Below are 23555 nucleotides of genomic sequence, written 5' to 3'. Positions count from 1 at the left end.
TGAGATAACGTAATAAAGGGGACCCATTTGGAAGACGTGTCTTAGTCAACAAACATGTTTGGTGAATAAGGCCATGGGAGAAGTTAAGGGCGCACTGCTTTCCTACTCGATCCATGCTTCCTAAGAGATGTCCTTCACCCATGGTCAGCTGTCACGTATCTGTTTATATCTTTCAAACACGTATCTTCAGGATGGCTGCACATCATCCAGCATCTACCTGTTGTAACCAGCTGGATGTCCCATAAGCGTTTCAAAGTCAACAGACTGGATTAAAGCAGAACTTATAAACTTCCCCTCCAAATATATTTCTAGATACACTCCGTTGCTTATAAGGTGGTACCTCCCTGGAGTCTCCATAAGTCTTTTACTTGCCTCCACCCTTCCACTTAATCACCAAGTCTGGCTGATTTTGACCCTTGAAATATATTTTTTCCAAATCTGCCCTTGCCTTTCTGTCAATACTATTACTATCTCCGGGTCATCCATTTCCTTCAACTCCCCTCCTTCCTTTATTCCATCCAGTTCATCAAAACCTCCTTCCAATTTTGTCTCCTAAAGATTCATTTTAATTCTATCTTGGTTCAGGTCATCACCATTTATCAGCTTTATTAAAATAATAAAATAATAGTTAAAATAATGCTTTGTAATCTCCTCACCAGTTTGGTTCCTCGGCAAATTTCACCTAGCCTATTAAGGCACGTATAACCGGCCTCTGCTTCCCATTCAGGCCATTGTCCACCAGCCCTTCCCCAGGCAAGCCATCGAAAACATGATTTGCCCATGCCACACCTCTGCTTACCACCTTGCATGGTCTGTCACCAACACCACGAAGGCCAAGATTTTAGCAGGGCTGACAGTGTTCTCTAAGCCTCCACCTCCTTCTCCCCACCAACTCCCACTGCTCCCGTTTTCACTAAGTAGTTTCTAATTACATACATTAGCATAACCATAAATACAAGTTTCCAAAATCAAAACTATTTAGTCATTTCCTGTTCTTTTATGCACAACCTGTGGTTCTTCAATACCTCTAATTATTGAATTAGAATATATTACCACATTCTCTACAGAGCATACAGTAGTCCAGTATTCTTGGATAATCATAATTACAAATGTAGTCCTAAAGTTCTGTATTAAGATACTGAATCTTTAATGGCATTTCCACGATTGAATCATGGAACAATTACTATGGCTTAAGTTTATCTGGTTTATCCTTAACCCTGGCAAATAATGATAGCTGTAAATAATGATGATGATGATAGCTACCATGTATTGAGGACCAGCAGTGTCTCAGCTGTTAGTAAATACGGTTGATTCCAACAGTGTGGGGGTTAGAAGCGCCAAGCCCTGTGCAGTCGAAAATCTGCGCATTACATTCAACTCCCTAAAAGCTTAACTGCTAATAGCTTACTGTTGACTGGAAGAATTTATCAATAACATAAACAGTTGATTGGCACATCTTTTGTATATTATATGTATTACATACTGTTTCCTCTCAATAAAGTCAGCTGGAGAAAAGAAAATGTTATTAAGAAAATCAGAAAATAGAGAAAATACATTTAGAGTGCTCTACTGTATTTATTGGGGAAAATCCCCATGTAAGTGGAGCCATGCAGTTCAAACCCATGCTGTTTAAGGGTCACCTGTACTTTGTCCACGTTATCTCAACAGTTCTCAAAGTATATATTATTGTCTCCATTTTACAGATGGATAGACTAAGTCTAAAAGAGCCCCAGCTTCTTCCACAAAACGGTAATGCCAAAGTGAAGATTCAATCTCAAATCTGATTCCAAAGGTCACTCTTGCAATCATGAGACAACATTTAACAAGAGTTTGTTAAATGTGTGAATAATTACATTAATTATAATAACAAAGTATATAAAGTTATCTTTAATTCTGTGCTTAAATTCATGCTTTATTTTTACCAGCTTGTGCAAAAACAGTTGCCAATGCTTAAACACTTACAATAATGTTCAAAGGATAGCAACATAATATCTTTGCAGTTGGCTGTAGAGTTTACACTTAAGTTAATTGCATGTCAAAAAAAAACCAAAAAACAAAAAACAACTCTAAACATACCTGGGTGTCTGCCAGTGCTGATCCTCATGGAAGCTTCCTGCTATTATAAACTTCCTCAGGGGAGACTGCCTTCCCCCCATACACATTAGGTTAGACCCCCCACTCCTTGTACTATGTTGCAAGCCCTGGTCTTCTTCTATCATCCAATTTTTAAAAATTATAATTTATAAGTTTTTCTGTAATTATTTCTTCAGGAATATCTCCCACAGAGAGATAAGAAGCCCATGGCTGGAGGGAACCGGTCTCTTCTTTTCATTGTCTCCTATCATCTAGTCCTGTGCCTGGCACAGGCATTTGCTTTGCACCTGTCAGATGAGTGAATGCATGCACAAAAATGGCAGGGAGTACAGATACGTGAAAATCCTTTCAATGTTAAAAATCATCAAACACGGATCACAGGAATTGAGGAATGGGAGCTGTTGAAAGAGGTAAATATCCAATTTCAGAAGACCACGAGTGCCATGCTAAAGAGTCATAAACAGTAATTAGCAGGAAGTACAATGACTAACACAGTGTGTTGATTATAGCAGTCTTACGATGGAAAATAGTAAATGATCAATTTGATTACTTTAAGTTCCTAGTTACATGAGCTGGTTGTTTAATAGCTAAACAATAATTCAGAAAATTCGCCTGATGATTACCACATATGTTTTCACTTACTGCTTTGTAAATAAAAACCTTAACCACATTTAAGCTTTCTCAAAGACACCATCCACATTACTCTCTTGTAGAACTCTTTGCGCTCATGACGTAAAGGGGCTTTGCAGTCACAACTCCCCATCTTACAACTTCTGCTGTGGCTGACATAAAATGAAACTAGGGAAGAGAGTGTGATCCAAAATTAAACAGGAGGCATTACATTTTCCATCTAAACGGTGCCCTAGTTCAATGTATGGCTGATAGGAAAGGTACATGTGCAGCAAGCCTCACTTTCTTTGCTTGAAAAACTAGCAGTCATAAATTGAAAAACATCTCATGAAGTCCAGTAACTTAATTTTTTAACTGGTACATTTTTATCATCATGTAAAAACCGATGATCATAGGGAAAAAAACTAACTTGTGAAGAGCATGAGTTTCTCATGTAGAAAATTAATTGCCACATTCAAAACCACAAAATTATGTGTATGATCTACAACAAGGCAGTTGTTTCCCAGGCCCTCCTGTGGTTCAGCTTTATAACACCGCATTGCCTTTTATGGGAGCCAGCCTCCCAAATGGTCTCCAGTGATCTTCACCTGTTGGAGTTCACGGCCGTCTGTAGCCCCCTCTCACATTGTACTATGGTAAGTCTGTGACCAACAACATACAACAGTAGTAATGGTATGTCCCTTTTGAGATTAGGTGATTAAAAAGACTGCGGCTTCTTAGATGATGATGCCTTTTCCTTCTCCTCCTCTTCCTTCTCTGTCTCTGTCTCTCTGTCTGTCCCTCATCTGGAATCACCCAGTTGCCATTAACATTAAATCAGCCTATGAGGAGGCCCAGATGGCAAGAAACTAAAGTCTCTGGCCAACAGACAGTGAGGAGGTGAAGTCTGCCAATAACCATGAAAGTGAACTTGCATCTAGATCCTTTGACCTGGTCAAGTCTTGAGATGACTACAGCACCAGCTGGCATTCTTGACTGTAACCTCTAGAGAGACCCTGAGCCAGAAACAATCAGGTATGTTTCCAGATTCCAGCCCCTCGGGAATTGGAGATAATAAGTGTTTTAAGCTGCTAAGGTTAAGCATAATTTGTTACACAGCACCTACCTCAGAAAATTCTTATGAGGGTAAAATAAGAGAAAGTACTTAGAAAAATGAAAATTAAAGTGCTATCCTAAGGTCAACCCATCATCATGGCTAATTCCATTTCCCACTAACTCTAGTAATAGACACAGTGTCTCAAGTGTCTGAAGAGAGATTTCTGCATAACAAAGTCAGCTATGAACATGTTCTCCTCAAATCTCGTAAAATAAAAGGTCTCTGAAATATCACCAGCTGTGTTCATTATTACAGCCAGCCTAAAATTCACTCTGTTCTGCCTTCATTTAGTGAAAATTAAACTATAGTAATTTGTTTTTATAAGAAATTTTCTTAATGTTTACTTTTCCTCACTAAAGGGATACTACTTTTTAGCACTAAGAAGATAATCCTGCTGGGAATAAAAAATACCAATGTTGCATTCATAATTTTAGCATTCACTTTAAAAGCGATCCTGTGTGTGACCATCACATATGTATAGCCAGAGATGTCTCCCAAGAAATACTTACCTTTTGAAGAAGCTAAAATCTTGGCATTGTTCTTCCAAACTGAAACTGGTAATAGCCCTAATAGCCTGTAGGAAAGAAAGAAAGAAATATGTCATTACCTAAAGTAACTCTAGTTTGAAAAAATATGATAACAGCTAATGCTTTATAGCTTTACATTCCAGGAGTAATATATTTCAGAAATGACTTAACCTCCAGGATTAATATAATTCTGAAAGTAGTTAAAAGAAAACTCTTTCTGGCAGTAGATAGTCTACAACAATATCATGCTTCATTTATGACTCATTTTCCACATGAAAAAAAGTTTTAACAAATACATTTGTAAGAAGCAAAATGTAATAAATAAACCAAAGAAATGAAAGTGCTTTATAAAGCTGTAAAAAATCAGATAAACAACAGGTATTAGAACATTGGCAATGTTATTATAAAAGCAAACCGTAAAATGGCATTTGGGGAAAAATGCGGACAGTGAGAAAATAAAAGCTACATAAAAGAACAAGGGAGGAAATTTAGACTCAGTCATGTCAAGAGCAATGTGTTTCTTAACCACTGAAAAAAAGCATTTCCATTAGAAGGACAGATTTAAGTGGTTTAACATTGGAAGACCATAATCTTCTGAAGGACGGAAATCTATGAAAAGATCTGTGAATAATAAAAGAATTGAAAATAGAATAAAGGGCAGAGGGAGGACAAGGAGGAGAAAAATGAGTAAAAAGATGCTTCTTAACAATATAATTTGAATTTAAAACTCAGAACATCTGCTTTTATAAAAATCTGAGTGTATTAGCTTATAATAATTAGTATCTTCAATTGCAAGAAAGAAATAAAAGGACTATTAGGAAAAGAAAAAACCACACACCATCTTGAGGACAATAAAATTTTCTCTGATTCAAAAGGGGAGCTTCTTACAGACCAGTAGCAGCTGTATGTGCATCTTTCAAAGGGCATTCTTCTGAAAGAATTTAGATCAGACAGTCCATTTATTTTTGGTAATAAAAAATTATATCTGTAAAATGATATTTGTTCTCTATTTGATCTTCTTTTCTAATCTTACCATCATTTAAGAACTATGCACAATAAAAAGAAAGATCTCTTCTGTTTTAAAAAAGTTAAAATTTTAATTTGATAGAGTCCTCGAGCCTATCAAAGAATTGTTAGAAATACTCCTTACCTGAAAAAGAAAAATCTAGATTCCAAATTTTCACTCAAGGCTATAAATTCTTCTTTTGGCAATAATTGCTATAAGTATTTCGTTTCCGTAAAGGTGATTTTAAAACTGTATTTTCTGGGAATTATGTGACTTATTTTTATAAATTTCTGGGAATAAGATACATCACTATAAACTTCTTTAGGTTCTAGGGGCAAAATACCTAATAATAATATTTACTTCCTGAGAATATTGTTTCTCCTCTTGATATAGCAAAATTCTATGACCCTCAGATTCTCATTGGTTTTCTACCTCTGGTTATATTCATCTTTGATTTTATATGTATTAAATTACTACTTTCTAACTTGTTTTTACAAATCACCATGTTTATTGTATGCCTGAATCCCCTTCCATATTTCATATAGTTTAGAAAAACAATAAGCTTTTGTAGGATTTGAATATTTTGTGATCACATTATGTCTCACGTGCATCAGGTTACCATCACCTGGAAGAAAGAATCTAGTTTGAAGGAAATTGCAAGACAAGAGGGTCCAGACAGAGCAATCTAACCCATCAAGTGCAGATGCATAAGAGTTTTGTAGTTCTTCAGTGTCATCTTTCCAGCCCAGCCTACAGATTTCTAGCTATTCTACTTACCGCAATGGCTTAAATTGTCTACTTTACTGCCCAAATGATTGGCTACTTGCCAAGCCACAACTTTGCTTTAGAAAGCACTCCTTAAGTGGAGAGTTAAGACAATTATTGAGATAATTCATCCCAAAAGAAATGCATTGAGAAAAACCTGCCTTTTTTTTTTTTCACTTTATCAAGATTGATATTGTCTACGTGGATGAAATTCATTGCACAGTTTTTGTATTTTGCCTCCTCTAAACTAGACTAGTCAGGTCTGTAAACTAGAAGAGACTTCATTCTGCTATCTCATCTGACCAGCTCTGACTTTAACTGCCTCCTGACAAAGTTTTTCAGAGGCATATCTATGTTAACACACAAGAGAGCTGGCTTTTGTGTTACCTACATAACTCATTATGAAGTAAATGATGGAATGGATTTTTGAAAGCTCGATTGACCATTGACAAAGACCAGTTATTTTATTTATGTTGCATAAGGATCATGTACAGTTTTTTTGCAAGAGGATTTAACATTCCATCTAAACAATATTTGATAAGAAAATATATTCTGAATTTTTGTGTGTATTTGGAGTGATAAAATTGATATTTCTCCTCCCAGCTCTATTTTCATCAATGAAAGGAAATCAATAATCTTTTAAACATGAAAATCATCTAAATGGAATAATGATTATATAAACTCAGAATTAGAATGACATAAATAAAATATAAGAATTACACAAAAGTCTCCCAGAGAATATGTTAACCACTCATGGTCTCCATGTAAGTTGTTAGTCCTATAAAAAAAATACATTGTATAAATTATTTTTTTAACTTTAGTTCATATAATAGAACTTACTCTATGCTTAAGTGTTAATATAAATCCTCACAATAAACAATGAGGTAAGAACTATTATTATCCCGTGGCTCCTTCATCAAATATTAGTGGTAGTCACTAGAGTATGCCCACATATGGGTCATCTAATGCTCATCCTTCTCGACACATGCTAAGTTAGGAACAAATGGATAACTTTTTTGGTCAAAGAAAGGTGTGCAAAAGTAGTCTCTGTCATTTCCATGAAAAAATTTTAAGTGTTCATGTATGATTCTCAGCATTCCTTTCCACTACCTCAATAATTATGAAAATTCTTATCAGGATGGCATTTTCATTAACCTGAATCCCAGAATGATTATGACAAATAAAGGCCCCCTGGAGAACAGCTTAAACATATAGAATAATTAGAAAAAACTGTTGTTGTTTTTTTTTTCTGTTGAGTTCCTGGGATTTGGAGACTTGTTTGTCGTTGCCCCATAACCTAGTGTTTCCTAACTCATGCACTAATTATTTCTTGCAACTTACCATTGTTAGTCTGGAACACATAAAGCTATCTTGTTGTTGTTGTAGTTTGTTTGCTTTTTAAAAAGGTTGGAAGAGGAATGATGAGCAAGGAAGGAAGAAAAAGAGGGAGTAATGCCTTTATGCTACTACTACTCCATCTCATCTTTTCCTTCCTTCATTTTCATCTTCCTATGATAAATCTTGAGCCCTCAAATGGAATTTCAATGGGTATTGAGGAGGGCACCTTTTGGGATGAGCACTGGGTGTTGTATGGAAACCAATTTGACAATAAATTTCATATATAAATAAAAAAAAATAAATAAAATAAAATGGAATTTTATCGACTCAGGGGCAGGAGTGGAGAGAGTTTGTTTCTAGATACGGAAAAGAAACATGGAAGCCTCCCATTTAGGACTCAATAGAAATATTCTTAATTGCTATGTTGGGAATATGATGGAAAAAAACCAGCTGACTCTAAAATATCAAATATCTTCTTCCTACTATAAAAAACTCTGAAGAATTAGCTTGCACCATGTGAAATTATCATTCACATGCATCAAAGTGACTAATAATAAAATAACTTCAAGATAGTCACCTCTGACCCCTTCCTCATATAACATTGGAAAGAATGTGGGAGGAAAAGTAGAAAAATTATGCTTATCTCTTTAATTAGTACAACACTCAATAGATTGGCAGATTGGAAGTGTGAAAGGAAAAAGCTAAGAAGGAACAAAATTTGAAAATCATTGGAATTTCAGAAACAGGTACAAATTACACAATTTCAGTAACAGCCAACAGGGTGGATGAGGATTGTGAACTAAAAGGTTAAAGGCAAGGTATAAAGCAAGAAAATTATAGTTATAGAACAAAACTATTAATAAAAGATTTTTAGTAGTAGAAAGGGAATTTTGACAGATCCGTCAACATTTTCTCATAACTTTCCAGCATTGATCTTCAACATGGGGGCCAGAACATAGAAATTAGTTGTAGAAAGTTGCTAGTAATGGGGATAGAGGAACAGAACATAGTAAAAAGTCAAGGAGATGAGAGATGTTGGATGCCGATGAAGAGATTACTGAAATCACTACTGGAGGTCAGAGGATGTTTATATAACTTCGTGGATTAAAGTATTCTATTCCCCTGAATTACCCACCATCTTGGGATTTTACATGAGGGAGGCAACTAGATGTGAGGATGGGCTGTTTGTTTTTTTATCTCTGTTAGAGGAGCCAATCCAATGTTTTAATCTAATTTATTTTATTTTAATGTATTCTTTCCCCCAGGCAAGAGTTTTGCTTAGGGGAGATGGTATAAAGCTAACTGATAAGATGAAATAGCTAAAAGTATTTAAATTTTCTATTTTTAAATTTTTTTTTCCAATTTTGAAATACAAATGGAAGATGAAAGCAATTCATATTATGAGTTTTATAAGTTGAAAACAGGCGTCCTGTGAATCATGTGCAAAGTAGCTGTAAAAAAAAACAATTCAATAGAAATGGAATTGCCAAGTCATAAGAGATTCACAAATTGCCCTCAATTAGGCTGCTGAATTGATCTGTGGTCTCCATATCCACGGAGGAGGATGTTTACTGTCCTTGGCACAATAGAACAATCCTATCCAAATCACTACATCCAATCCTTGATGCATTCTTTTTGTTTTTGTTTTTGATGCATTCTTTTAAGGAACGTTGACATTTTGTGCACCCACAGGGCAATAATGGGAGGGTACAGATGAGCAAACTAGAGTTTTGCAGCTTCAACAACTCTTGAAATATTTCAAACTTCTGTCACTTGAGAGAAAGAGATTTGACTCAGTGCTGTAGCAAAGGATTCAGCATATTTCATTTGGCTTTAAAAATCATGTTAGGTTGCTATTGAAAAAAATAAATAAAAGGCATTCAGAAATTCTGGGGAAAATGGTGGAGTAGGAGGACCCTAAACTGAACCTGACCCAGGGATACAACTAGATAACATCCACATTAGTGTAAATAATCCAGAAAATGGAAGGAAGACTGGCAGAACAGACTTTCCACAGCTAAATGTAGAGAAGAGGCCACATCAAAGAGAGTAGGAAGGGCAGAGACACGGTTGGGAACTAACAGACCAGCAGTACTGTCTGTGTAAGGGAGGACACTGCAGGCACAGAATGGGGTGGGGGGTGGGGGGTGGGGAGAAAATAAGAGCCTCGCACCAGAAAACCCAATCAAAATAGGAGAGATAGAGTTTTTCAGACAAACCAAAGTTAAAGAAATTCATCACCACTAAACCAGCCCTGCAAGAAATGTTAAAGGTGACTGAGTGGAAAGGAAAGACCATACAGTAGGAGTAAGAAAGTAGGAAACACAAAAGAAGTAAAAATAGATACATCTATAAAAATTAGTCAAGGGATTCACAATGCATGAGTGTGGAGTATTATACCATATACCTAAATCATCGTTGGTGGGGGAAGAGGAGTGAAGAACGGATTGAAACTTAAGTGACCATTAACTTAATATAGACTGCTATATGCAAAACATGTTATATAAAAAAAAAGGGACACCTGGGTGGTTCAGTCGGTTAAGCATCTGACTTTGGCTCAGGTCATGATCTCATGGTTGTAGGATCGAGCCCTGCATCAGGCTTTGTGCTGAGCATGAAGCCTGCTTGGGATTCTCTTTCTCCCTCTCTCTGCCCCTCCTCCTCCTCAAAAATAAATAAGTAAACATTTGAAACAAGAAAAATAAAAAAATTAAAATGCAAACAATGTAAAGTAGTATCTAATGAAGTCAGTCTCCCTCCTTTATCTGAGCCTGGTTAGATTTCTGCTCTGATAATTTGTGATTCTCTGTAAATGCCTGTCTCTTCAATTTCGGGGAAATGGTCTGTCCTGGGACCTTACTTCTCTGAAGGATCCAAGAAGAGTTGATTTTTCAGTTTGTCCAGTTTTCACTTGCTAAGATGGAGTGGTGACATCCAAGCCCCTTGCATGAAAAACTGGGATCTGGGAGTCCCTGTGCTTTATTTTCTATAGTTCCAATGGTATGTTTTAAGACCAATGAAATTTCTTCATCATATAATTTGCAGTGAAATTTTCATGTAAGATATGAGTGTTTTAAAAGTTTATTTATTTATTTTGAGAGAGAGAGAGGCTGCATGAGTGGGGGAGGGGCAGAGAGAGAGGGAGAGAATCCCAAGCAGGCTCCATGCTGTCAGTGTGGAGCCCCAGGCAGGGCTGGATCCCACGAATTATGAGATCATGACCTGAGCTGAAATCAAGAGTCAGATGCTTAACCAACTGAGCCAACCCAGGAACCCCAAGATATAACATTTTTGACTAAATTTCCATTTGCTCCTCATTAGATCTTCCATCACTGTCTTCATTATACTTATGCTTTCCTCTATAATCCTTGAGTCATTGTAATATTGTTTGACAAGTCTACTATCTCTGCCATTTGGGGTCTCTTTCTGTTGGACCCCCTTTTTTTCCTGGCTGTGGGTCACATTTGTCTACCTCTTTTCATGCATAGTAATTTTTGTGGTTGATGGTCAATTCTGGACATTGTAAATTTTACACTGTAGCTTTTTAATTTCCTCTAAAGACAATTATACTCTGTTCTAGTAGACAGTTAAGTTACTTAGAATCAGTTTGCTCCTCTCCAGGTACATTGTGATGCATTGTAAAGATACCTCTTGAAATGCCTGGCTGGCTCAGTGGGTAGAGCATGTGACTCTTGGTCTCCAGGAGGTAGCTTCAGCCCCACTTTGGGCCTGGGACCCACTTAAAAAATAATCTCTTTTTCAATGCCTCCCCCTTCTCTCTGGTAACCTTCCTCCTTTTTCAGCACAACTTTCATTACTCCGCAGGCTCTGGTGTTTTCACATCAAATCATCCCTAAGAAAGAGAGCCTGGAAAACAAATTCATTCTAAGAAAGAAGTGACCCTATCTCACCAGAATGGTCACCCAAGGGAATAACCTCAAAATGATCAAGTTTTGACACTGGGTTAACTGGGTAAATAGGTTTTTGAGAGTTTGATGTTCTCCAAGCTCCCTTATAAATCATAGCACATGGGAATATCTAAGCCTAACCTACCTTTGAGGAATTACTAGTCTCTTTTAATCACTATAAGGCTGTCAGCTTCTATGAGCTCCCCTCACTGTTCTGATAGTCTGGATATCCTTAAGGAACAGGTGAAACAGATTCTGCACCCAAGGGTGGGGAATCTTTTCCTAAAGAACTGGCTTTGACTTCTACTTGGGAAAATTACATGGGTGGTGCCAAATACTGAATTGCTAATGTGAAGAAGAGTGCACATAGCCAAGAGAGAGAGCCTGACATCATTACCCAACTTCTAAAAGTGGCAAATCAAAGAGGGGGGGGGCACCAAATCAGGTGATATCTCAGTATGCCCATCTGAGCTCTGCTGTAGACCCCACGATTCTAGACTAACAAGTTATCCATGGATTTCCCATGAAATTTGGCCCATAAAAAGGAAAAATCCATTCAAATCAAATGAGAATATTTCCTTGACTCTGTTCCTTAGAGGACATATCCAGCCTTGGGTGACGTGACCGCCTTTGCTCTTCAAAAGCTACTGCCTTTCTCCACAGTTTAATGTTAAAAGTTATTACTTATTAAAGATTATGGCATGGTGTCCTCAGAAACTATCAGAAAGTCCCCAAATAACCCAGGTAATTTAAACTCCTCATGACTTCTGAATAACTGTAATCATTACAGTTACTTAGGATTCGTATCAAAAAAAAAATTAAATTTAAAGCTCATGTTAATGAAGGCACCATTTCCCCAACAAAATTTAACTATAACTACTCTTCAAATTGTATTTGATTTAAAAATTTTCATTTCCCTTAAAATTCATATGTAAAAGAAGAATAATCATATGAATTTTTGGTCTTTTAATAAATGCATTTTAAAACTGTACTTAGAAACTGAGAATTATGCACAGAATTATGCTGCCAAGTATAGATTTCTACTAACTGCCTCCTTATGGCAATCCCAAGGCTATTGGTTTTTGGGGAAACTTGTCAGACTTTGAAGGTAGCTGTCAATAATTTAGAAACAGATATATCAATGACAAAATGTATTATTTTTATTCAGTAACTCTTGGCTTTTATTAAGTTCTCTTTCTCATCTTGGTTGTCTAATCGGTGGCATTTCTTTCCTCCAGAGAATCCAAATATTGTATTTTAGGATAATGCAATGTTTTTCTAAGCCGTTCTTCGCATATTTCACTATTATACTAACCTTGTGAAAGAAACAAGGTAGGGTTGTTATCCTTATTCTATTAATTAAAAAAGAAAACAAAACTGAAGCACAGAGATGACAAATGGCTTGTCTAAAGACATGAAGTTGGCAGTACATTAAAAACTATTATTAAAAAATGATGACTAATCTCAAAATATATTAGTGATGCAAAATGTTTACTTCTTGCCATTTTCAGAATCATACATAGCAAGAGCCCATTATATAGCTATCTTTACCTCACTTCCAAAACATGTACACTCTCATCCATCCTGACTCTTTTTTCACGTTGCTGTTACAAAATGGGTACCTGAGAGTGAGCCATGAAACGATGTCACCAAATAATCAAAAGTAAGTGGAAACCATAAAGAGCCAGTTTCTATCCATCCCTGCCCCCTTCCCCAGTGCCCACCGGGGGTAAAAAAAAAACAAAACAAAAACACGACAGGCTTGTAAGCATCCAGCTATGGCCACAGAGCTGTTTGATTGCTTAAGCCGGGTGGTCAGACAATAGGACCAGAAAGAATGGCTGCTTCCTTCCTTCCTGTTGAGTGTTCTGCCTGAGTGAGCAAATTCAATAGCACTTTGCTTCACAGCAACACTAGGCTCTAGCACGAGGGAAAATCAACAAAGAGCCATTCTAGGGCATTTCCAACCCCACCTAAGCCAAGCCTCTGAGCTATAGAACCATGGGGGAGGGGCTGGCCAGGTTTGGCACTCCTGGGAGTGTGTGCATGAAAGCCCATAGACATGCAGGTTATTGTTTATATTAAGACCGCTGGTTACACAGCTTCAGGAATCTGTAATTGCCCAGTTGAGTTGTTATCATTTTGCACTTTCTAATATACAATTCTCTGAAATGTTTCAAAATGTTCCTCACTGTGGCAACAAAGACAAAATCGGTATGGGCAAGTGTGATAACAGTAATTCTAGAATCACCTGGCAGCCTCCTGCAGCAAACCATCTTTCTCTTCCTCCACTGACTTTTATATCTATGTGTATAATAATTTAGCCAATTTGGCAGTTAAGAATGGGAACCAGAGAAAGTGTAAAAGTCATTAAATATTTAATACTGTGTAGTTTTAACTAAACCTAAATTCCTAAGTTAATACTGAAATAATTTTGTATTATCTGTAGAAGCATGTGTGTATATATATATATATATATATATATATATATATATATATACATGCTGAGTGTATAACTTCAAATATCCTCAAAATTACCTATGTTGTAATTATACACAGGAGAACTAATATTGAGGATGATTCTTTCATGTTGGTTCAATTTTTTCCTCTTACCATTTATGTGTATATACCTATGCTGTTGACATTTCAAGAAAATATACCTCTAAATTGCCCATCAAAAATTAAATATCATCTTACAGAATAATGCATTATTTGTTACTCCCCCTCCCCCTGCTCTATGTCAGTAGGCTGAATTTCTAGAGACAGTCCTCAAAATTCCACACCCTAGTCACTGGAGCCTATGAATGTGATAAGATATTACTCCAATGATTGTGTTATGTTATATGGCGCAACTGGTCTAAAAAAAGATTATCCAGGTGGGCCTGATCTAACCATACAAGCCCTTTTTAAGCAAAGGACTTTCTCTAGATCCCACATAAGAGAGATTCAGAGTGTGCAAAGGACTTGACCCACCAAGGTTGGTTTGAAGATGGAAGGAGCTACATGAGAAGGGGTGTAGGTGGTCTGGAGGAGCTCCATGTGACTTCCAGACAACAGCCAGCAAGGAAACAGGAGCCTCGGTGCTATCTACATGTGCTAGGAACTAGATTTTGCCAACAATCTGAACAAACGTAGAAGGGAATTCTCCCCCAGAGCCTCCAAATAAGGGCCCAGCCCAGGAGATAACTGATTCCAGTCTGTGATACCCTGAGCAAAGAACCAAGCCAAGCCCATCCAAATCTGTATCTACAGAACAGTGAGATAATAAATGGATTTTATTTTAGGCCAGGTTTGTGGTAATTTGTCAAGGCAGGAAAAAAAAAAAAGGACCAAAGACAAATTTCCTTCTCTTCACTACACTGAATTTTCTTAATTGCAAGTGCAAAGTTATGAATATGAATATGTATTTTGTCATCTATTGTTATTGGTATGGACACAGTTTCTGCCACTGTGACATCCATGATGTTTCAATATTTCTGGCAGTGAAAGTATATGTGTATTTATACACAGACATTTCCGTAACTGGAACTTGGTGGCATCCAACATTGTTATTATAGAGACATTTAGAGTACATGAAGCTATAATATGGTTAAACTAAATTATATTATTCATCTGATGGATTTGAACTGAAACATATCTTGGATTCACAATTGAAGATGAAAGATGAGATTCTTTATTATAAAGTTAGAAGATAAGATTCTGTATTAAGTGACTAAAGAATGTATAATGCTTAATCATTTAATATGAAAAATTGAACTCGCCATGCATTCTCATTTGTAGTCATTTACACGCAACTGCATTATAGCCTTTATTTTATTCCATAAAAATGAGTAAGGAAGGGGCGCAGTTGGTTAAGCCTTGGAGATCAGCTCAGGTCATGATCTCATGGTTTGTGAGTTCGAGCCCCACCTTGGGCTCTGGGCTGACAGCTCAGAGCCTGGAGCATGCTTCAGATTCTGTGTCTCCTCTCTCTGCCCCTCCCCCACTCATACTCTGTCTCTCTCTCCTTCAAAAATAAATAAACATTGAAAACAATTTTTTCTTTTTTTTTTTTTTTTATTTAAATTTTTTTTTTCCAACGTTTTTTATTTATTTTTGGGACAGAGAAAGACAGAGCATGAATGGGGGAGGGGCAGAGAGAGAGGGAGACACAGAATCGGAAACAGGCTCCAGGCTCCGAGCCATCAGCCCAGAGCCTGACGCGGGGCTCGAACTCACGGACCGCGAGATCGTGACCTGGCTGAAGTCGGACGCTTAACCGACTGCGCCACCCAGGCGCCCCGAAAACAATTTTTTAAAAATGAGTACAGAAAATAACCTCTAATGAAGAAAAATAATTCCTACAATTCCTTATCTTTTTTCAAGTTTATTTATTTATTTTAAGGGAGAGAGAGTGGCTAGTGCAAGTGGGGGAAGGGCAGAGAGAGAGAGAGAGAGAGAGAGAATCCCAAGCAGTCTCTGCACTGTCCGTGCAGAGCCCGATACTCGAACTCAGGAACCATGAGATCATGACCTGAGCCGGGATCAAGAGTTGGATGCTTAACCAACTGAATCGCCCAGGCGCCACTTTCATTGAAATTTTAAAACAACCCTTTTAAGAAGTTACTACTCTGATCCCCTTTCACAGAGGAAGCAACAGCAGCTTAGAGAGGTTACAGGATTTAACCAAGCTCACAGACCGAAGCTGGAATATGAAACAAGACAACACCAGAGTCCTGGATCTTATTTTAAATAATGTAAAATATGATTTTGTTTTGAATTTCCAACATATTTAAGAGTTGCAGGTACAGAACAAAGAACTTTTTTTTCCCTGAGCCATTTGAGAATTAGTAGCTGATCTGATATCCCATTACCACCAAATGCTAAGTGTATATATCCTACAAATAGAACATTTTCTCACATAAGCACAATACAGTGATCAACATTAAGAAGTTAACCTTGGTACATTAGCATCATCTAACCCTTAGACCCCATTTAATATTTGCCAATTGACCCAATAAGCTCCTTTATGAATATGGATCCAGTCAGAATTACACATTTCACTTACGTGTCATGTTTCTTTAATCTCCTTCATTCTGGAAGAGGTCCTCAGTCTTTGCTTAATTTTCAGGACTTTTGAAAATTCTAGGCCACTTGTTTTGCAGAATATCTTTCAATTTCTGTTTTGCTGTTGTTTCCTTTTCATTACATTCAAAGTATCACAAGGTAATTCTGAGTTCTCATTATACCTTATCTAGTGGCCTACAATGATGTTGTTCACTTTAATCTCTCTCTTTTTAAAAAATGTTTATTTATTTATTTTTGAGAGAGAAAGGGAGCATGAGCGGGGAGGGGCACGTACAGACGGGGAACAGAGGATCTGAAGCAGGCTCTGTTCTGACAGCTGCGAACTGGACATGGGCTTGAACTCAAAAACCCTGAGATCATGACCTGAGCCAAAGTTCGACACTCAACCAACTGAGCCACCCAGATGCTCCCACTTTAATCTCTTGATCAAGGTGATATTTGACAGATTTTCGTGCTATAAAGCTTTTTTTGTTCCTTTACAATTAAAGTATTTTGTGAGGGAGGTTATTTGAAGGTATAAAATATCCTATTCCTAAGTAAAGTTTCAGTTTATTCATTTAGTATATCAGTATCATCTCATAGATTTTTACTTTATTCAGTGACTAATAATCCATTACTATCATTATTATATTTATCTTTATTTTGGCCAATGGGATGTCATATAGGGTGGCTTCTATATTCATTCATTTGACACATTAACTTTTTATTTAAATCACTTCCTTACTTTCTGATACAATTACTTTCTAAAAAAAGGTCCCAGAATCAGCTATTTCTTCAAGGTTCTTTGGTTCCTTTGTGTAGAGAATGATATGTAGAAGCCCAGATTTGGGTGCTAGACGTATTCATTGCTATTGGGGTATTATCCTGAGATCCTTTCACAGAACTAGGGAATGTATGTATGTATATACATACACATTAACATCTATTTTTATTTCTGTATAAAATATATTTAATATATGTTAAGAAGATATATATATATATATAAAGATATATATATATAATAGATAGATAGATTTAATGTATATCTTTGTGCATTGAAATCCACGAGTCCACACCAATACTTCCTATTCCAATGCAACATCACAGGGTTAACTGTCATTTCCCCCTTTCCTCATTTATAACTTTCTTGTCAGAAAATAGGAACCTATCTCACTTTATCTATATATTCTACATTTGATCAATCACACAGTATGGAACAAAAATCATATCACCACAATTACCCCTCATTTTTATCAGGGCATAATGACCCTCTCTGAGACACCCCAACATGTAGAAATCCTCCTCATCTGCTTCAGCTCTACAACTCCATCGGCCCTTTTCTCCAAATGGAAAATTTTATCACTTTGCTTGGACTCTACACCCAGCTGACACCCCCGTCCCACTCCCAACCACCATCACCACGTACTTGCTATTATCACCCTACTTGGGCTAAACATGCTGGCCAGCCCAACTTGAATACCCTTCCTGGGCAGTGACACTGATACCAGGACACCGCACAGGTGAACACCTTTCTCACCTTGCTTGGTGTCCCACATCCTCATCAGGCCTTTCTCCTTTGGGAAACCTTCTTCACACTAGACCCTGGTTCTTATGCACTCACATGAACAAGGAGAAGGATGAAGCTATTACACTTGAATAATAATTTCATTTGTATTTGCACCTGACATGATGAGTAACAGCTGCTATTGAATCTACCTGCACAGGAAAAGACAGAGAGGATTAAGTAATTCATTTTCCCCTGAACTTAGAGATACCCTAATCAAAATAAACCAAGTTGGAGAAGTATGCTCTTAGTGATTCCATCCTGCTCAGTTACCTTTCTTTTCCAGGACATGAGACCTTTCTCTTTGACTAGCTTCTTTAAGGCATCAGGCAAATTTAGGCTTAATGAGCAAGACAGGTTTCATTTTATTTTTTCAAGAAAATGCATTCACCCCTTTTTTGTCTCCTATAATAGCTCAGGCTCTGCCTACATAAAGGATAGATTCCTTTGGTGCTAAACTCTGCTCATACATAAAAAGGCACCACTCCTAAGTCAGCTTCCAATACTATCATATTAGCTAATTGTTTCATTTGTGCTCCCAACTAATTTAGAGGTTTCAAGGACCATATTGTATTCATCTTTTTACCCCTAATGCCTGTAACACAATAGACTCTTAATAAATTTTTAATGAATGATTGAATAATTGAGTAAATGAGTGAACAGCAGGACCTATAAATGAAACTTCTTTCAATCCTTGGCATAGTACAAACAAATAATGAGGGTTTTGTAACCAAACTGTTGGCTTACATGTAAATATATATATATATCCGATTTTGTCCTCCATCTCATGCTGCTGTGAGGGACAAGAATTCTCAAATTCCTTGGGTGACATGTGAGTCATTATAATTTCAAAGTCACTTCTTTCTCATTCACTAAAACACCTGAGCTCAATACTGTTTATGATAATAAGACAGAGAGTTTTCCTTCATATCTGCCTCTGTTCCCTGCACATCATACATTTGAGCACAAAAGACCATCTCCCCAAGCACTTATTGTGCTCTGAGGGCACAATAAGCCAAACATTATCATATTTGGGCTTTAACAGACACACACAGACAGTACTGAAAAAAGATTTGCTAATTCTAGCTTCCAATCTATCAAAATCTGTTACATGCTTTCCATACACATATACAGTTCTAAATTAACCTGTTTATAGCTATCTAGAATTCAATAAATCTAGTACTCACTACAAAATTCCCACAGATAGCTGATAAGATTCGCATAGTTAATGAGTGCTAAACAGAAAATCTTTCAGTCTGCTTGAGTAGGAAGACTGACATATATTTTAACTGCATTAACATTTTGACTGATTCAAACCACAGTATAATCAAACTAAAATGATGACAAAGCCTGTTGTTTCTATTTATGAGGCAAGAGTTATAAAGGGGAATATATCTACACCATCCAGTTAGAATACCTCTTTCAATAACCGTTAGGAAAATTAATAACACTTAGAGTTTACAAGAAGAATTTACTGTAAAGTTTACTAAAACTTAGAGTTGAAGATTCTCAGGTGCATTGGTCTATAAAAAGTGTCAGAGGGTCGGGGCATCTGGGTGGCTCGGTTGGTTGAGCTGGTTGAGCGTCTTCGGCTCAGGTCATGATCTCACAGTTTGTGGGTTTGAGCCCCGCATCAGGCTCTCTGCTGACCGCTTGCACAGAGCCTGGAGCCTGCTTCAGATTCTGTGTCTCCTTCTCTCTCTGCCTCTCCCCTGCTCATGCTGTGTCTCACTCTGTTTCTCAAAAATAAATAAATGTAAAAAAAAAAAAGTTTTTAAAAAAAGTGTCAGAGAGGCCCCTGGCTGGCTCAGTTGGTAGAACACGCAGCTCTTGATCTCAGAGTTTTGAGTTCGAGCCTCATGTTGAGTGTAGAGATTACTTAAAAATAAATCTGTTTAAAAAAATGTTAGATGGTCATGAGATCAGGTCCTGTGTTGGGCTCCACACTAAGCATAGACCTGCTGAATGTTCTCTCCTTTGCCGCCCACCCCCACTCCTGTGCTTGCATGCTCTCTCTCTCAAAAAGAAAAAAAAATTGAAATAATTGAAAAACTTAAAAATAACTAGAAATTTAAAAGTTAAGAGATTTGGGGAAATACACACACAGAAACAGACACGGGTGTGCCTGGGTGGCTCAGCTGGTTAAGCCTCCGGATCAGGTCATGATCTCCTGGTCTGTGAGTTTGAGCCCTGGATCCAGCTGTCTGCGATCAGCAGAGACGACTTCAGATCCTCTCTTTCCCTCTCTTTCTGTCCCTCCCCAGTTCTCACTCTCAAAAATAAATAAACATTTTTTAATCAAAAAAAAAAAAAAAGCACACAAAGACACAGTGTATACCTATTAAAAGAGGTCTGCTCAGATTAAGGTAACATGCTATACATTGCTATACATTAAGATGCTATACACTGAGTGGTGTTATGAAAAATAGCAAACCAGGAAGCCCCAAAAGTCAATCATTTTATCCAAAGAAAAATTAAACTGGGGAAAAAAACCATCAGGATCACTTATTTTGGAACTTGGGAACAGGATTAGACATTTATGATAACCAGAGGAGTATTTGATAAAGGAAGAGGCTGTTGAACTTCGGTAGAGAGTGACCTGTGGGAACCAGCTATCATCTGCCATACCTCAGCCTCCCCTTGGACATGGGGATGGCAAACACTCCTAGAGCAATGGGCTAAATCTAAGGTGTGCATGAAGGGCATTATCTTTCACATATTTAGGATTGTGTGTTTTGGAAGATCTGGCAGTTCCTTAAGGGACAAATGCAGACATTACCTTTGTTTTGTCCCCCTCAGACTGCAGGGAAGTCCCTGGCAACTGATTCTACTGGAATATTTAGACATATATACCCTTTATATATATATATATATATATATATATATATATATATATATATATATACACACACATATATATATACATATATATATACATATATACATATATATACATATACACACACATATATATACATATATATATATAAATAAGAGAGAGAGAGAATTATGTGTGTATATATATGGATATATATATATATAATTCAAGCATTTAAGAAAATAGGTCATAGACTGACCTGCAGAAATAATGGTACAGAATGTTTTGTGGTCACATATAGCAAGGAATACAAAGCTTGCAAAAATAGGAAAAGTCACTGTACAAATGGACAACCAAAGCCCTCAACAAAGAACAAAAGTAATCTCTGAGGAGGAAGTGAATCTGATTTCCAGGCTTACTGCATTATAATATTCAATCTGTCCAGTCCTCAACAAAAAATTACAGTGCATACAAAGAAACAAGAAAACATGGCTCGTTCACAAAAATAATAATATGATTTGACAGAAACTATCCTTGAGGAAGCTCAGATATTAGAATTACTAGTCAAAGACTAGTTAACTGTCTTAAATATGCTTAATTCAGTTAAAGGAAATTATGGACAAAGAACTAAAGGAAATCAGGAAGGGGTATCTGGGTGGCTCAGTTGGTTAAGCGTCTGACTCTTGGTTTGGCTCAGGTCAGGATCTCACAGTTCATAGGATCAAGTCCTGTGGCTGCCTGTGGGCTGACAGCATGGAGCATGTATGGATTTCTCTCTCTCGCTCTCTTTTTCCCTCCCCTGCTCATGCTCTCTCCCTCTCCCTCTCCCTCTCTCTCTCTCTCTCTCTCAAAACAAATAAATCTTTAAAAAAAAATAAAGGAAATCAGGAAAACAATATATAGACAAATGGAGAATGTCAACAAATAGATAGAAATTATAAGAAACCTAATAGATATTCTGGAGCAGAAGAGTATAATAGTTGAAATAAAAAATCCACTAGAGGGGCTTAATAGTAGATTTGAACAAGCAGAAAAATCAGTGAACTTGAAGATAAGGAAATTGAAATTACTCAGTCTGAGGAGTCAGAAAGAAAGAAGAATAAAGAAAAATGAACAAATCCTGTAGGACACAATTAAATATGCCAACACATGCATCATAGAAGCCTCAGAAAAAGAAGAGAGAAAAGGGGGAAATATTTGAAGAAATAAAGGCTGACACTTCTTAAGTGTGATGAAAGACATTAAACTGTGCATTCAAAAACTTGAACAAACTCCAAAAAGAATTAAACTCAAAAGAGATCCACATCAAAACATCAATTATAGCCAAAAGACAGAGAGAATCTTGGAAACATCAAGAGAGAAAGGACTCGTCATGTACAAGGGAAGCATTAATAAAATTAGCTGATTCCCCATCAGAAATCACGGAGGCCATGAGGCAGTGGAATGACATATTTAAAACACTGAAAGAAAATAAACTGTTAACTAAGAATTCTATATCTCTAAAAATAAAGGAGAAATTAAGACATTCTCAAATAAACAAATTCAGGAATTTTGTTATGTCCTAAAAGAAATGCTAAAGGGAGTCCTTCAGGCTTAAATGAAAGGATAGCAGACAATAACTAGAAGTCATGTGACAAAAATACAGGACAGTGATAAAAATAACTAGATGAGTAAATATTAAAGCCTATATGATTTTACTTTTGATTGGTGACTTCTCTTTTTTTCTTTTATGCAAAAGTGTAAAACAATGATTATAAAAGTATGTTAACAGCCACACATAGCATGTAATCTGTTATAATAATAACATAAAGGGAGTGGGCAGAGACAAAAGTTCAGAGTGTTGCATACTATTGAAACTAAGTTGGTATTAGTCAAAATAGATTGTTATAAATTTAAGATGTTAATTGTAAATTCCAAGGTAATCACTAAGAAAATAACAACAACAAAGCAGAAAACAAAGGAAAAGAATCAAAATGATACCTTACAAAAAATTAACCACAAAAAAATCATTAATAGAAGAATTGAATAAAAAAAGTATAAGACATATAGAAAATGAAGAACTGAATGGTAGAAATAAGCCCTTCCCTATTAACAATTACTTTAGACATACATAGATTAAACTGTCCAATGAAAAGACAGACATCGGCAGAATGGATATTTAAAAAAAAAAATGATTTTCTATTTATAAGAGACTTACTTCAGATACGAAGACACAAAGAAGAAGAAAGTAAAAGAATGGAGGGATGCCTGGCTGACTCAGTTGATGGAGCATGGGATTCTTGATCTCAGGGTCAATAGTTCAAGCTCCACTTTGGGCATAGAGCTTACGTTAAAATTTTTAAAATACAAAACGTATATTTAAAAAAAGGAAAGAATGGAAAATAATATTTCATACATACAGTAACCAAAACAGAGCAGTGGTGGCTATATTATTAATCAGACTTTAAATTAAACAGATTTTAAATCAAAAAGATTAAGAGAAAAATGGGGCACTTGTCTGGCTTAGTGCGTGGAGGTTACTTAAAAAAAAAAAAAAAGGTTAAGAGACAAAGAATGACGTTATATACTGATAAAAGATGCAATCCATCAAGAAGATATAACAATTATTCTTAAAAGTACACACCTACCAGAGCAATTAGGGAAGAAGAATAAATGAAAGGCACACAAATTGGAAAGGAAGTAAAACTATTTTTATACATAGATGACTTAATCTTACATGTAGAGAATCCAACGAATCCATACACACAAAAAAGTGAAAGCAAA

General features: G+C 36.5%; 1 long non-coding RNA gene across 1 annotated transcript in view; it reads left to right on the top strand.

Annotated features, from left to right (window-relative positions):
* The first annotated feature begins 2350 nt into the window (after nt 1-2350).
* The window catches only part of LOC147584676 (uncharacterized), a 54923-nt gene continuing 33718 nt past the window's right edge, over nt 2351-23555 (top strand). The window contains exons 1-2 of the long non-coding RNA XR_015252340.1: nt 2351-2504; nt 3524-3738. This is a non-coding gene — a long non-coding RNA (uncharacterized LOC147584676). The remainder of the gene's footprint in view (nt 2505-3523; nt 3739-23555) is intronic.

Source organism: Puma concolor, chromosome A1 (assembly GCF_028749965.1).
Source record: "Puma concolor isolate L17-30 chromosome A1, mPumCon1.1.hap2, whole genome shotgun sequence".
In the NCBI taxonomy this organism is placed as follows: domain Eukaryota; kingdom Metazoa; phylum Chordata; class Mammalia; order Carnivora; family Felidae; genus Puma; species Puma concolor.
This window is presented reverse-complemented; position numbering and strand designations above follow the sequence as displayed.